The following is a 17,132-nucleotide window of genomic DNA, read 5'->3' as shown; positions in this document are numbered from 1 at the left end:
GGCTCACCAAAATTGGACAACAGAAGATTGGAAAAACGTTGCCTGGTCTGATGAGTCTCGATTTCTGCTGCGACATTCGGGTAGAGTCAGAATTTGGCATCAACAACATGGAAGCATAGATTCATCCTGCCTTGTTTCAACGGTTCAGGCTGGTAGTGGTGGTGTAATGGTGTGGGGCATATATTCTTGGCACACTTTGAGCCCAATAGTACCAATTGTCCTGGCCAAATTCCCTCCATTGGCACTTACCCATCATGACCTTCCAATCATCCTCATTCATCAAATTGGCTGCATCATTGTCTCTCCACTCCACCTATAGCTGGTGTGTGGTGTGTGCACTGGCGCCGTTGTCCTGTGGCTGCCATCACATCATCCAAGTGGATGCTGCACACTGGTGGTGGCATGAAGAGACCCCCTCTCATGATTGTGAAGCGCTTTGGGTGTATGGCCCTATAACAAGTGCGCTATATAAATCCACATTAAATTACATTACAATAAAATTAAGCATTGTGTCAATACCACAGCCTACCTGAGTATTGTTGCTAACCATATCCATCCCTTTATGACCACAGTGCACTCATCTTCTGATGACTACTTCCAGCAGGATAACATGCCATGTCATAAAGCGTGAATCAGACTGGATTCTTGAACTTTACAATGAGTTCACTGTACTCAAATGTCCTCCGCAGTCACCAGAGCTCAATTCAATAGAGCACATTTGGGATGTGCTGGAATGGGAGATTCACCTCATGGATGTGCAGCCGACAAATCTGCAACAACTGCGTGATGCTGTCATGTCAATATGGAGAAATCTCTGGAATCTCAGGAATATTTCCAGTACCCTGTTGAATCTATGCCAGTAAGAATTAAGGCAGTTCTGGAGGCAAAAGGGGTCCAACCCGGTACTAGTAAAATGTACCTAATAAAGTGGCCGGTGAGTGTGTATGTATATATAATTTATATATAACAATTACCGCAATTTAAAAACTAAAACCATGATTAAACTGTGGTTAGCATGTCAACATTTTGATTCATTTATAATGGTTTATCTGCAATAAACACTTTATGTAAAACTAAGGTTGATTCAGGTAAGCGATGTTTCAGGTTCATTGTTGTTGTTTATCTATTTCTTAAAAGGTGAAGATAGTGATGTCACTGGGATACACATAATCACAGTAAATCCTGAATGCCACTCATTATTTCATCTTATTCGCTTTAAAGTATACCAAAATAATAAAAAAAAATCCATATTACACACAATAATAACCAATTCTGTTGTTATATTTTTGGTATGAAAAATAAAAAGTGAAAAGTACCTCAACAACCTAACTTGAGTGATCCTTCAATCAATTATTTGATTATTTTATGAATTTAAAAAAAATTCTCTCTGTATATTTTTATAAAGACTTTTCTTCGGGATTCAAATATTGTCATCCTGGTTTCACATGGTGTTGCTGGAACTGCAGTTTGCATCACATAGTTTTTTTTTTTTTTTTTTTTTTTATTAGTCGTCGGTTATTTTGATACATCAGCATTCAAATACAGTCTCGGTCATACAATGGAAGTAAAAAATATTAAAGGGGAAAATATACAAACAGGTTAACATGGTCATACAGTCAAGCTAGGAGCAAAAAATATATACCATAGAAAGGTGTCCATAGCTGCCAGAAGTCATCTGACTTTTGATGTGTATATAATAGGTGAGTTTCTCAAGTGGAAATAATGCACACACTTGAGACTTGAGACTTGTTCCTTTGCTTTTTTGCAGTTAAAACAAAGATCAGAAGAGTTTCTATAAATCTTTTTCAGACGCAAGGGTGTAAGATGCAGCACATTATTCTGAGCTTAAAATGCAATTTATGTTCCTGTTTACTCCTGCACAGATACAGAGCAACAGTGGCACAAACCCAGAACAGCTCAGTGCAGAGACACAACTCCTGTCATTAGTGATATTAAAGTATATCAAATATTGTGGGCAAGTTTTTTATGGAACAAAGTCAATGCCAAAAGTTTTGAAATAAAAAGCTTGTTACATAGCACAACTGAAAACAATAATACATTGAATTGACAAGTGCTAATATTTTAATGACTTGAATTACCAGGGTTTAGATTTTTAGGGCCTGGAATTTACATGGCTGTTTATTTATGCAGTGAATATTTCAACTAAACATATTTCAAACACATTTTTATACTAAAAAATCTAATGATTCATATTCAATTTCCAGATTTCATTTCCAAAATATGCAGTTCTGATTAAAAATATGATGCATAATATTCAAAAGGCATTTTTCAGCTCATTTTATTTCAGTTCAAAAATTCGCTTCCATAAATTCAGTGGATCAAATTCGACTGTTAAAATTCAACATTACATTCGGGACCTGCAGGAAAAGCAAAAGATTGCAGATTAACGATTTCCAGCTGCTTTTTCACCAGCAGGTGGTGATGGACCAATTTAAAACAGTAAATGAAAGAAAAAAAAGCTAATAACAGCACAAAAGTAGCATTTAATATTAACATCGATGTCTTGGACATTATAAATAGTAAAATGATTATGAGTAAAATGGGTCAGTTGGGGTTTCTGTGTGGAGTTTACAGTCCAAAGACATGCGGTACAAGTGAATTGGGTAGGCTAAATTGTCTGTAGTGTATGAGAGTGAATGAGTGTGTATGGGAGTCAGAGTTCTTGCCAAACACACTTGACATCATGGCTCTAATGTCCTCAAGAGACATCAGCTTGCAGCTCCCTGTAAAGTAAATAAAAAAAACTGACCCAAGTGTTTCTAATCCAGCTGACAGTGGACTGATGGATGTTGAGACGATCCCTCAGATCCTGCTCTTTCTGACCAGCGACAGGTAAACCAGGAACAGGAACCGTTGGCCCAGCAGTGGAAGGCATCGGATCTGGTGCGGAGCAGGAGGACTGGTAACAATACTGATGATCATTGCCTGGTAAAATTAACAGACATTAACATCTCTGGTGTGTTTCGTTTATATAAAAGACCACACATCTTTTATCACTCATAATGTAATTTGTATTCAATTGTAATCAAATGGATGCTTTTTACAAGATTGATGATCATCAGCATCTAAAATCCTTGAAAATTTTTAATATTTAGATATTTTAATGCAACGTATGAACATTTCAAGAGTTCGGCCTTAGCTGATGATTGATCTTAAAAGCTTGTTTGGCATGCTGTCCCAGGAGAGAGCCCTGAGCTCATAAGAACCTGGGGCTCCCTCCCGTTTGCAAAGCGAGAGGGGAGTTTCAGCTCAGGTAGATCTCGTGAATCCCTTGCTGTAGTAGCTAATGAACAGATAGTGATTGCTCTTAAGAGATAACTACTTACTAGTAAAGGTGCGGTCACACTTGACTTTTCTTCCCATAGACTTCCATTCATACGCACGCGAATACGTCAGACCGGAAACGCGGGGTCATGCGTTAAGTTTCGCAGGTTGCTGCGGTGCAAAGTTCAAGCTTGGTGAACTCTGACCTGCGAAATCGCATCACTTGACTGCATGAGACCAATTGAGGATCAAAACATGACCTCTCTGGACAGAAATTTAAAACATGAAGCTATCGCTCGCTTTTTAAATGTATAATCATCTTGTTTAATCCCGCCCCTTTTCGCAGCACCGCACGAACATGTCTATGGTGCAGATTTGGATTAGTCAATTAACTTAAGTTGCATGTTTTTGGACGGTGGGAGGAAACCGGGGAACCGAGGGGAAACCCACGTGAGTATGGGGAGAATGTGTAAACTCCACACAAAAACGTTAGCTGGCTTGGTAAGGACTAGAACCAGTGACGTTCTTGCTGTGAGGCAACAGTGTTAACCACTGGGCCATCATGCCACCCATCTAGGAAAGGAGGAGGAGTAGGGGAGAAAGGAGGGATTCTTCAAAACGAAGATGGCTGTTATATGGAACTTAGGGTATTTATAGTGGCTTAGGAATTGTCTGATTGGTGAATCATGAATTGGATAATGCAAGACCGGCCACAAGCAATCATAAGCTCGTGATCCTCTCGAAAATAGTTTATAAATAAACTTCACTTATATGCAATCATGAATGTATTATATCATCTTTGCATCAAACTACAAAAAACGAATTACCGCTTATGTGAGGAGTTTTTAATTAGGATTAGGATAAACTTTATTTGTCCCTGAGATGAAATTTGTCTTGGGCAAGAAGGTGCTACAAAGTTGCGCTAGACAGACAATAAAATAAATAAAACAAACAAAACAATTAAGAACAAACAATTAACAACATACACTGTTTGTAGAATAAGATCTTTTACACAGTTGAAGTCTGAATTATTCGCCCCCCTGTTTATTTTTTCCCCAATTTCTGTTTAACGGAGAGAAGATTTTTTTCAACATATTTCTAAACATAATAGTTTTAATAACTCCTCTCTAATAACTGATTTCTTTTATTTTTGCCATGATGACAGGAAATAATATTTGACTAGATATTTTCAAGACACTTCTATACAGTTTAAAGTGACAATAAAGGCTTAACTAGATTAATTAGGTTAACTAGGCAGGTTAGGGTAATTAGGCAAGCTATTGTATAACGATGGTTTGTTCTGTAGACTATCAAAAGAATATAGTTTAAAGGGACTAATAATATTGACCTTAAAATGGTTTTTAAAAAATTTAAAACTGCTTTTACTCTAGCTGAAATAAAACAAATACTTTTATTATCAGACATACTGTGAAAATTTCTTTGCTCTGTTAAACATCATTTGGGAAATATTAAAAAAATAATAATAATTCAAAGGGGGGCTAATAATTCTGACTTCAACTGTATAGCTGCATCTTAGGGCTGGGAAGTCAGACAAAACTTTATTAATAAGTTAATTTCATTGGAAAAGATATAATTCATGATATAGTTTTATTTAAAAAGTTAGTTATTTTAGAAAATGTTCAAAAGGGTTTTATATTAAAAACAAATAAGTTTGATTATTTAAGAAAACAAAAGTGCCTGATCTTATTTGATTACTTATTTTAATTTATAACCTTATAGTAAACAAAATATGACTTTAGATGAACAACAAATTATACTGAATGTCACATTTCACAGTTTTATATGGACGAACGTTATTTATATAAACATTCCTCAAGTAACATTCTCTCACAGATTTAAAATACATCTCAAGAAATTTAAATATGAAATTATAAATATGTAAACAATTTAAGAAACAGTTTTTTCCTTTAAAAATACAAATGATTCCAATTCCTGCATAAATAATGAAACTTAGTTGAAAATATAAAGCAACACTGCCAGAGCATCTTTCTCAGCCTCATGCATGCTGGTCATGAGCTGACCACACCTACTAATTTACAGTTTGCGGTATATAGAGAATAGAAAAATATTTTACGATACACGTTTCAGTCCACGGTAAGGAAAAATACATCATACCCATACCGCCCAGCACTACTGCATTTATTTATTGGCAAATTAGTAGTTACACAATAACACAATACCCCATAAGGACAATGTGGAAAAAGATTTTTTGAAATTTTTGTCAATTTATTAAAAATAAAAAACCTGAAAAAAATCACAAGTTCATTAGTATTCACAGCTTTTGCTCAATACTTTGTTGATGCACCTTTGGCAGCAATTACAGCCTCAAGTCTTTTTGAATATGATGTCACAAGCTTGGCACACCTGTCTTTGAGAATTTTTGCCGATTCCTCTTTGCAGTACCTCTCAAGCTCTATCAGTTTGGATGGGAAGCGACGTTGTACAGCCATTTTCAGATCTCTCCAGAGATGTTCAATAGGACTTAGGTCTGGGCTCTGGCTGAGCCACTCAAGGACATTCACCGAGTTGTTGTGAAGCCACTCTATTGATATTTTGGCGGTGTGCTTTAGGTCATTGACCTGCTGGAAGATGAGGTCAAGAGCACTCTGAAGCAGGTTTTCATTCAGGATGTCTCTGTACATTGCTGCATTCATCTTTCCCTCTATCCTGACTAGTCTTTCAGTTCCTGCTGCTGAAAAACATCCCCACAGCATGATGCTGCCACCACCATGCTTCACTGTAGGGATGGTATTAGCCTGGTGATTAGCAGTGCCTGGTTTTCTCCAAACATAACACCTGGTGTTCACTCCAAAGAGTTCAATTTTAGTCTCATCACACCAGAGAATTTGTTTCTTATGGTCTGAGAGTCCTTCAGATGCCTTTTGGGAAATACCAGGTGGGGAGTGGCTTCCGTCTGGCCACTCTACCATACAGGCCTGATTGGTGGATTGCTGCACAGATGTTTGTCTTTCTGTAAGGTTCTCCTCTCTCCACAGAAGAATGCTGGAGCTCAGACAGAGTGACCATCGGGCTATTGATCACCTCCCTGACTAAGACCCTTCTCCCCCGATCATTCAGCTTAGATGGCCGGCCAGCTCTAGGAAGTCCTGGTGCTTCCAAACATCTTCCACTTACAGATGATGGAGGCCACTGTGCTCATTGAAACTTTCAGAGCAGCAGAAATTTTTCTGTAACCTTCCCCAGCCTTGTGCCTCGGGACAATCCTGTATCAGAAGTCTACAGACAATTCCTTTGTCTTTATGCTTGGATTGTGCTTTGACATGCACTGTCAACCCTGGGACCTTATATAGACAGGTGTATGCCCTTTTAAATCATGTCCAATCAACTGAGTTTACCACAGGTGAACTCTAATTAAGCTGCTGAAACATCTCAAGAATGTACCTGAGCTCAGTTTAGAGCTTCACGTCAACGGCTGTGAATACTGATGTACATGTGATTTTTCAGGTTTTTTTTTTTATTATAAATTTGCAACAATTTCAAAAATCTTTTCTCACATTGTCATTATGGGGTATTGTGTGTAGAATTTTAAGTAAATAAATCAATTTAATCCATTTAGGAATAAGGCTGTAACATAAAAAATGTGGAAAAAGTGAAGCGCTATGAATACTTTCCGGAAGCACTGTATGTATATTTATTATCAGTGTGTTACTGAAAGGCAACATGTACACTGTTAGCAAATGTCTGTAAACACTTGCTGCAGTATGTATGCCTTCTCATCAACTGATCACAGTAACTAACTGTAAACATTAGGAGTGAGATACTGTAACTGAATGTTAAATGATTTCGTACAATGGTTTTCTATGGGAAAGTGCTAAGCGTGTAATTTAGCATCTTGTGTTTGCTGTATAAAGCATGTATTTATCAATAAATAATTTTATCTCTGTTTCCATATCTCATAAAGGATTGTGCTGACAGTGAGTGAGTCTCTGTTAAACTTCATTGAATGAGTGTGATTACATTTATTTATGCGATTTTATTTTTTATTTCAGTTTTATTTCAGACACCTTCATTCTTCAATAAAACCTAATGACTAGCAGAGTGAAATTATTGAGTGTTGCTATTGTGACTAATCTTCAATTCAAACAAGGGCAGTTAAATATGTAAATACACTTTGATGCCTTTTTATGTAAATCCTAGAATAAATACACATTTCAGGTGAACATCTTTCATTGGGATTCTGCTGTTCTGGCATCAGTAATCTGATCATTTATTAATTAAAATCTTACAAAGACGTTTTTGTATTTTATGACAAACTAAAAATTTATTGGTAATAATAAGAATGAATTTAAAGTTTTATTGAATTTATTAAAGGTCATTCATACATTCTGCATCCAGCATCTTTATCTCCAGCTATAACCTATTGGCTGAGGATTCACTTTTCTACATTAAACATACCGTTTACTGGACATGAAAGGTAGCTTTAAAGATTTATATTTCAATGACAACAGAAAAGACCCAGTGTTTGGGTAATTGGCCATACAATCTATTTTATTTCTTTGAAAACACAAAGGGAAAACTTGGACAGGATGTAAATAACCTTTGTTTAAATATTCAAAACTTTTAGATTACTTTAGGCTTATTTAACTTATATTATGTATTTCTTCCATTGCGTGTTCTCATTTTAAAAACAAACACACTATACTAGTTTACACTCTGAGCTGGTGTGTGTGTGTGTGTGTGTGTGTGTGTGTGTGTGTCTTCAGCTCCTCCAGCTTCACACAGAGCATCAAAGATGAAGCAGAGGAAATTCAGGATCAGGAGTCCTCAGTTCCTCTGCCACTCTTGCTCTCCTTCTACAAATCATTGACAGCGTTTATCTACACTGAACCTGACAATCCAATCCAAGCCATGACTGCTGGATTCAGATAAGTGTAATGTCACTGGTCACCTGTTCAGTGCAACCAGGGATGGCGCTCAAGATCATCTAAACTGGGCCGATCAGCCGATGCTGCACTGAAACACCAGCGAATCAGCTGAAGGCACTCTGTTACACACAACCGTCTTCAGAAACACACACCAACACACTTCTGCTCACTCACCATGCCGTCTCTGAATGTGTCTGAATCTCTTACATGTTAACTAGCTCCTAGGGAAGGTCAGTCTGCTTCTGGACGTGATCCTCTGAAGGGGAAACAGTCACACAGGATGTTGTAGAGCATCACTCCTACTGACCAGACTGTAGCTGGAGTTGCATTGTAGCTATGTCTGTGAAACCACTCAGGAGGAGCATATGCAGGAGTGCCTGAGAGACAAAAGACCAAAAACATCTGCTCAAAATGCTCCAGTACAGACAAATTCCTTTTAGTTGATCAGCAGACGTTCACAAACATCAACAGAACGTTTCCTTCTGTAACTCACCTCCAAAGTATTTGTGGGACGCGCTCTTCAGCAGATCTCCACAGCTGAAGTCGAGCAGCTTGATGTCCTGGGACTCTGTGGAGATCAGCAGGTTCTGGCTTGACATCTTGGTTGTGTTTCAGCGCCGCGATCAGCTGCACCAGCACTTTCTTGGCCAGACGCTCGTCCAGACAGCCGTTCTTCTCACAGAAGCTCTGGAGATCTTGGCAAGGAGCCGGACGCTCCAGGATCAGGACGTAGCATCTGGTACGGTCAAACCAGTCCAGCAGCTGCAGGACACTGGGGCAGGCAGGAGTTGAGGTGACGCAGGTCATTAATGCCACCTCCAGTGGCAGCCAACCCTGACCGTCCTGCAGGACAAACTCTCCATTATATCCAGGACTGAATCAAACACGGCAAACACAACAGATTCACATCAAAACATACAACTTTCAGTCTCTCGGGGGTCCGGTCCTTCAACACGTACTTGATGGCCACCTGCAGACAGAAAAAGCGGAGTAAATCACACCTGCCTGACTGTTACACATGACATTTACTGACAGCAACATTTCTAAAGCAAGTCTGAACGAAGGAGGGAAGAAAATCTCTTACTGGCAGTCCATCAGACCTGCGGATCCCAGCAAACACAGAGCTGAATTCACCTCGTCCCAGCAGCGATCCCTTCAGGTACAAGTCTGCAACACAGAAGAGCACAAGAAATGAAGAAAGAAGAGAAAACATGCTGCAGTGTCTTCAATGACAAATCATTTCCTAACTGAGCCATAAGATCTGGAAGATGAGCTGTGCTGACCTCTGCGAGAGCGTTTGGCCGGTCTCCGGGAAGAGGTGGACGGCGTTTGCTGGCTGCTGCTTTCCCTTTTCCTCTTGCTGTTCCTCTAGTCTGTGGATGCAGAATCAGCCAAATGTGAAGGCAGAGGAGTCAAATAACCAGGAAGCCCAGTGGTGCCGTCCCATGTGTCGGTGTCTAGAGCTGCTGTCTGGGTGAAAGCAGCACTCCTGGCTCTGGAATGGCTTGAAGCTAAAATATAAATCACACACAGCAAACACTTTTACTGCTCACTAGGAACTTGTAGTTTTTATTGAGCATCTTTGTAGATTTCCATCATTGTAATTGTTTTAAAGAATAAAAACATTTTTACATGTAAAATTCTATAATCTTTTTCATATTAGTCAAACATCGTACAGCGTCATAAAGTGACAAACCAATGACAAACAAATGACAAATTAAAAACACTCACCGCCTCTTTCTTCACCCATGTGGGACATGGACAATCTCCTCCAACCTGGAAAAAAAACAAGAAAATACAGATAAAATATGAAAATAAATTTAAAACAAAGTAAATAAAAGAAAAAATAAGAACAAAACGAAGTGAAAATGAAAAAAGTACAACAAAACAAATGTTTAAAGAAACAATCAGAGAACAGGAACGGAAATAAAAACTGATTAAAGACGTTGTGCTCTTTAAAATAAGTCTTCTCTCAGAAATCCTCGAACAGCTTCAGAAATCTCAGGATTCACACAGAAATGCTCTGCAAAAGTCGCCTCGTCTCTTAACCGACAGATTGCGATGGGTTTGATTGTGTTTAATATGCAGCCAGAATTTATATCATTTTCATAGGGTCTTAAGATGGAGTGCATCTGTGTAAATTATTACCATCTAAAATGCGTCAAAAAGACAAAAACGGTATAAATCAGACTAGTCCAGATTAAAAGATTTTGTAGTTAAATTAAAAAGGAAATAAAAAAAATTTCCGGGGTAATTTTCAAGAGGCCAATCAGCTTTCATCAATATTGCATCATCACCATACATTTATCAAAAATGTCACAGAAAGTGAATAACGAGTGAATAAGGTCTAAAAACAGGACTACACTGATCTATAATAGAGCTGTCAACACAAATAAAGAAAACGCCAGATCAACATAATCACACACGAAATACTAAAAGCCTTATCTAATTTATTATTATTATAATAACTATTATTATTGTTACCACTAGTAATTTTATCTATAAAAAAACTATTTGTTAAAATACCTTAATTCTGTTGTGGCCATTCGGGCCATACATTTGACGTCAGTCACGTGACCTTTCGTAATGCCCTGCTTTAGCATGAATCTGCAATAATATCAAATTTAGCGTAAATAATAACCTAATAAATATGTTTCTCAGAAAATAATCTTATAATTATTCTGAAAGCAGTTTATGATGCCTGTAGATCCCACGAACGGAGAATAATATCATCATCGTCCACTTCTTACATTTATAGATGAGCTCGTTTGTTTGGTGTTGTTTTTAAAAACTTTATCCACTTGAATTTTTTGTCAGACTTTGGATAAATGTAAAGATTTATTTTTATTTTTTTTGTAAAAAAACCCAAACAAACCAGTTGACAAGTTTGTAGTAATATTTGTTTACAATACACAATACGAATTACATTGTCAATGAAAAAGAGATACAAGAGAGAAAGAGAGAAGAAAAAAAAGAATAAAGAACATGATATAAACAAATAATCAATAACAGTACATAAACTAAAGTCATTAAAAAATGAAATAGTTCTGTTTGCTTTCTTCTGTTTAGATAATGAAATTAAATGTTTATAATGACTAAATTCTTGCAAAAAAACAGGAAAATATGATTTGGTATTAGTAAATTTGCATTTGTGGATATGAAAATAAATTAAATGTATAACAAAACAAGCATTTCTCTTAGTAGAGGCAGATTCATAATAACCAAAAATAATTTTAAAGTAACAGAAACATCTTGTTATACATTGTCATTAATAAATGAGCCAATGCGTTTCCAAAATTGCACAGCATAATTACACTCCCAAAATAAGTGAAAAACAGTTTCAGTATGAAATTGACAAAATGAACATTTTACATCACTATTAGAATGAAACTTTCGAAAATTGTTTTATAGGATAAAATTTGTTGATCAATTTAAAAGACACTTCTTTGACCTTGTTGGTGAGGAAATATTTTTGTTGCAAAGACCATATTTTTTCCCATATCAAATCTCTCTATATATATTATTCCAATAAGAGATTATAGGGGACCATGTAACAACTTTTTCAATAAACAGAGATCAAATTTTTTAAATTTCTATCTTTTTTGTTAGAAAAACTAATTTTACCTATAAACATTCTGTCGGATCAGAAAGGTACAGTAGGCTTTTTTTAGGAGGGAGATGATTGCTATTTTCATAGAGCATAGTAATTCCTGATGTTATAGCTGCCATAACAATGGCAAAATTTTTGAACCTACTGGTATGTTATATGCAGAAATAAATATATCCCGGCTATTTGAGGACCGTATCTGGAATTAAAATGACTAATATACACAATTGGTAATAGAAGAGTATTTTCATGATGATAAATCAATGTATAAAGATGGAGAGAAAGTTAAAGCGAACGCGGAGCTCCCTGTCTGCTTACTGCATGATTAGCGTCGGTAACCCACCAGTCAGTTTACAGGGTCGTTTGAAGACCTTATTTTGGATAAATTTACTGGAAACATCACTGATGTAACGCAATAGACTGTAAGGAATAAAAAATATTATACATAAAATTTTGATTGTTCCTATCGAGAGTGCAAAGAGAAGCGTCGATCTTGGAGCGCGAATGCGCTGGTGAAGCTGGGGAAGACGTGACAAACCAGTTGTAATCCCGGCTGTTTGAGGACCGTATCTGAAATTAAAATGACTAATATACACAATTTATAATAGAAAAGGTCCAGAGGAGTATTTTCATGATGATATATTAATGTATAAAGCTGCAGAGAAAGTTAAAGCGAACACGGTAAATGCCGATGGGTTGGGGGTGAATGTGCCCAATGTCTAAATGTACAGATCCATTATATTATTTTTAGATAAATTGAAAGCAACAGAAGGAAACTCAGACTTTTCCATATTTTCTAGATTTGAGGACTCTCTATTTGTAATAAACATTCTGAAAATGTCCCATTTTGAAGAATAAATGCGTAAAAGTGTTCATTTTGTGTATTGTTAAAAACATTTGATGCAATGAAAGCTCATATGACCTACCAGTTGCCAACTAATACCAAGTGGCCATTGGTAGGACACCTGACCCACCAGCCAGTTGATAACTGCCAACAACCAGTCACTGGTAGGACACCTGACCCACCAGCCAGTTGACAGCGGCCACTGGTAGGACACCTGACCTATCAGCCAGTTGCCAGCGGCCACTGGTAGGACACCTGACCCACCAGCCAGTTGTTAATGGCCACCAACCAGTCACTGGTAGGACACCTGACCCACCAGCCAGGCACTGGTTGGTCACATGACCCACCTGCTAGTTGTCAAATGCCGGGTTAGATGCGGCTGCCACTGGCAGGTCAGGCTACCCGACAGTTGGACACTGGCGGCTGCCACCAGCTAGTGACAGGTCACGTGACCCACCACTGGCAGCTCCAGCCAGCCAGTTGAAGATTGAACCCCTACTGTTTTCTTATTGTATTTCTTAACCCTCGTGTAATTAAATTAAATTAAAAAAAGAGACATAACAAAGAAAATATAACCTAACTAGATTATCAGGTCTCAAAGAAGGATTTGCAAAGCTACATTTAGAACGATGAGAACTGCAAACTTTATATAAACTATATAAATAATGTAGTGTAAATAAAGGTGCATAAATTTACACCAAAGAACACAAATTTTCGAGATATAAACAAACAACCTTCTGTTTTGTAAATCAGATTCATTACTAATAGGAGCTACTAAATTAAACAATTTTACTTTAGCCCATGAAATTTCTATAGATTAGATTCAGTGACAATTTTTTCAAGTGTGTTAATATAAGAGTAAAAACAATATAAAAATAAAATTGTGAAGTCAAATTCCAAATTGAGGCCTTTGTTGTAAATTTCACTTTTGCTATTGGCTTAACTGTGTAAAATTAAGAAATTAGCTAAATAAAATATTGAATCAGTTTTAATTATCCTGAAAATGCCATCATTTTTTTACCAACTTAATATCAAAATCACACACCTTCCGATGTAAAGTCTCAAACTGGAGGGAATATTTCGTTTCCCTCTACGAAAGCCCTACTTCCAATGAAGTAGGGGCGATTGTTATCTTTTCTTGCTTTCTCCACTGCTGGTCATAGTTTGTTTCATCTTTCTTTATCTGCAAGGGACAAGTCTTCTGATATTTTGATGTTATTTTCGCGCATTAAGGCAGAGTCCTTTGCTGCACGCCAAACAGCATCGCGATTCCACCGCCACGAGTAACTGACAGCATTCGGTCGTGTCCCATGCACGTTTCCTCAACTTCACTCAGTGTGGATTCCATCTCTCCATACTTGTTTTTCAGATGGTTAACCTCAGCACTTACAAATTCGATAGCTTCTTTCACATTGTAATTTGCTTCGTATTTTCATTAATTTAATCGCTCTTGTGTTTTCTCCGATCACATTTTCTAAAGCATCAGAACGGATGTTTATTAACTGAAAAAAGAGAGAATGGCAACCTCCAAACTTTCAATTTTTTCCGTTGTTTTTGTAGCAGGTGATTTACATGGAGTTTCTGGAAGTGCGGGGAATTCTTCCTCACACATAATCAATTCGTCAAAGTCCACAGTTATTTCTGAATATTTGTGTAATTTTCCGTTTCATAACTACATAAGGCTCCCATCGTTTCACTCACGTTACTGCTAACATTAGCAGTTAGCTATCCCCAGAGACACGTTTTTGTTCTTCCTTTTCTCCGATTTACCCATCTTATCAAGGACACAAACTAGTCCTGTAGTATGTCTATAATACTCTCTCTTTGCACAGAGTATAATAGCTTTCAACTAATAACACTACTAGCCGCTTACAGAGCACATCGATGTACTTGTTAGAGCGCCATCTTGACCGGACCTCTGGTTAAAAGTAAAGATTTATCTCCTACTAATATAACTGATGACGCAAGGAAGTTTACTGAAAGCTGATTGGCCTCTTGAAAATAATTGGTTAAACTGCATATAGTTATTTAATTTTATAAAAAGAGCTTTTAATTAGAACAAGTTTGTTTTATCCCCTTTTGTCTTTTTGACGCGTTTTAAACAGAAATAATAGGTGCACTCCACGTTGCCAGGGGCTGTCCGGGTGGTTCAAACGACGGCCAAAATTTTCATTAATGTCCAAAATTTTTCCTTTATTTCATGCAATTTATTTTATTATTATTTTGTAATAAATGTATTTTTAAATAACTATGACCAGTAATTTGAATCCCATGGAGCCTCAAAACCACGTTAATGTGACATGGGTCACGTGACATAACTTTAACTGACATTTGAATCTTTGATGCGACATTCATAGTGGAAAACGTTATTATGGGTCGAAAAGAGCAAGAGAGACGAAGAGAAAGCAGGCAGCAGCATCATTGTCGCAAAATATTGAACATATGTTCAAAAAGACTGCCAAACAGGGTAAGGCTGCCGTTACTTCCTATTAGATGAGAATCTGCCCCTATCAGGTTCTAGGCTGGCCGCATTAGGCAGGGCGTCCTGTATATTGGGGGTATTATTGATTTGTCTCGTACACGACCTCACTTTCCCTATTTATTTTTTGACTGCTATGCATTACAATTTTGGAAAAATTACTGTCCGATGAAGGCTTTACTAGCAAGCGGAGTCCTCGGCCGTCAACGGTCACTTGACAGCAAAAGGCGCTAATCCCGTCACGTCCGTGTTTTGAGGCTGTTTACACCTGCTCACTTCATTCGTTTTATTCTGATCTGATATTAATCCGATCGCTCAAACCACTTCAGATTGCGGTCTGGGACACACTCCAGACGACACTGGACAGGTCTAATTAATGTATTCTTTTACACAAAATGAATTTAAATGATGACCTGGAGAAAATCTGACCTGCGCCTGTTTAGAGAAACACCTGTAGGTGCGATTTTACAGCCAAACACACGTAAAGTGCAAAATAAATAAATACATATTTACTTTAAGCAGAAAACATGTGTTCTGACTATTCCTTATCTGCCAAAAAAGTCATCTAGTCATGTTCAACTACACGATCTTTAGGCTAATATGAAACATTTTGTCTTAATTCATCACTTTTACTTTTATTTCTTTATGTATTTCTTTAATTTTATTATTATTTTTCTTTCACTTAATTCATTTTATTTTTTATTACACTAAAATGATCAAATTAAAATGTTCAATTAATATCAAATGGCAGCATTACATTACAGAGATGCAGCATGCTCCTGTAGTTCTGTGAGAAGAGATGAAAAAGAATAGAGAATAAAGCATTTCTTTTGATTTCAAATCAAATGGGTTTTGTTTTTGGGGGAGTGTGTTATAATAAAACTAATTGAGCATAATGGCAGTAATCGCAAAGCTTGACTTGTTCTAAGTGAAGCACAACGCCTCCTGTAGCCTCCATTTGTTTTACTTGTTTAACACAAAACGATAAATAAAACTGTCCGGCACCAAAAGCAGTCCATAAATCAATACGTTTTAAACAGAGTTTTATATAAAAAGTAAAATCCACTGATAATGATAATATTTTAGCTCAAATATAATGATTGTCATTGTCAGCGAATTTTACTTAAAAACAAGAGAGGCATAAAAAAGGAGAAGGACATTATTATAATTATTACTGTTGTAATTGTTTTAATATTCAGATGGCCAATTTCTGACTAGTGAGGGTATTTGGGCCTATCAGTTTGTTATTTGCCTAATAAATCATAATACATTTTTTTCTTTCTCTTGTGGACTAATAATTTATGGACTGTTTTACCCCAACCCTTCATATTTCTTATTCAACCTTTAATATTTGAAGCACTGATGTCAACTTATTATTGACTGTGATTTAAATTTTAATAATTTATTGATAAATACATTTAATACATGTTTGTTGTGGAGAAGTGAGACTTCTCCCCTCCGTCTCCGACGGCCGCACCAGTACACACACACACCGCACTTACCTTCATTTCTTAATACTTAATTGGTAAAAGATAATGAATGTTACTTTGCTTGTGTTGTAAAGCTTTAATACATGTTTTTAAATTTGTTGATAAATACATTTTATACATGTTTGTAGAACTTGACCGATCAGAGCGTCATCTTGGATCACCCCGCGCACTTCACCTCACCGATGACAAATAAATAGAACGAAAGAATGCCGTGACGTCATAGAACAGAATACAGTTCAGAATTTCCTCAGAGTGACAAACAACCGAGTACAGTGAACAGTGATTAAGTGACTTTATCGACTTGTTTTGCATCTCAAATAGCAAATAACATGTCAACTGTGTTTTTTACTCGAGTTAATTTGATCATGCCTGTATTTGTCATCCGAGTGACACGATGGCTTCTCCTACAACTCCTACCATGATGAGAAGCCCAACAGGTGAGATGAGAGTTTACAAAAACGGTGTATTCCCACGTATTGTTTAATAAAAAGTATAATAATATTAATAATGATAATAATAT

At 36.8% G+C, this 17,132-nt stretch overlaps 1 pseudogene; it reads right to left on the bottom strand.

Annotated features, from left to right (window-relative positions):
• Positions 1–8,406: 8,406 nt before the first annotated feature.
• Positions 8,407–9,942, bottom strand: LOC130236706 (serine/threonine-protein kinase pim-3-like; annotated as a pseudogene).
• Positions 9,943–17,132: the final 7,190 nt, after the last annotated feature.

The sequence above is a fragment of the Danio aesculapii genome, chromosome 10 (assembly GCF_903798145.1).
Source record: "Danio aesculapii chromosome 10, fDanAes4.1, whole genome shotgun sequence".
NCBI classification, from domain to species: domain Eukaryota; kingdom Metazoa; phylum Chordata; class Actinopteri; order Cypriniformes; family Danionidae; genus Danio; species Danio aesculapii.
The sequence above is the reverse complement of the archived record's forward strand: the minus strand, read 5'-3'. Positions and strand labels throughout refer to the sequence as shown.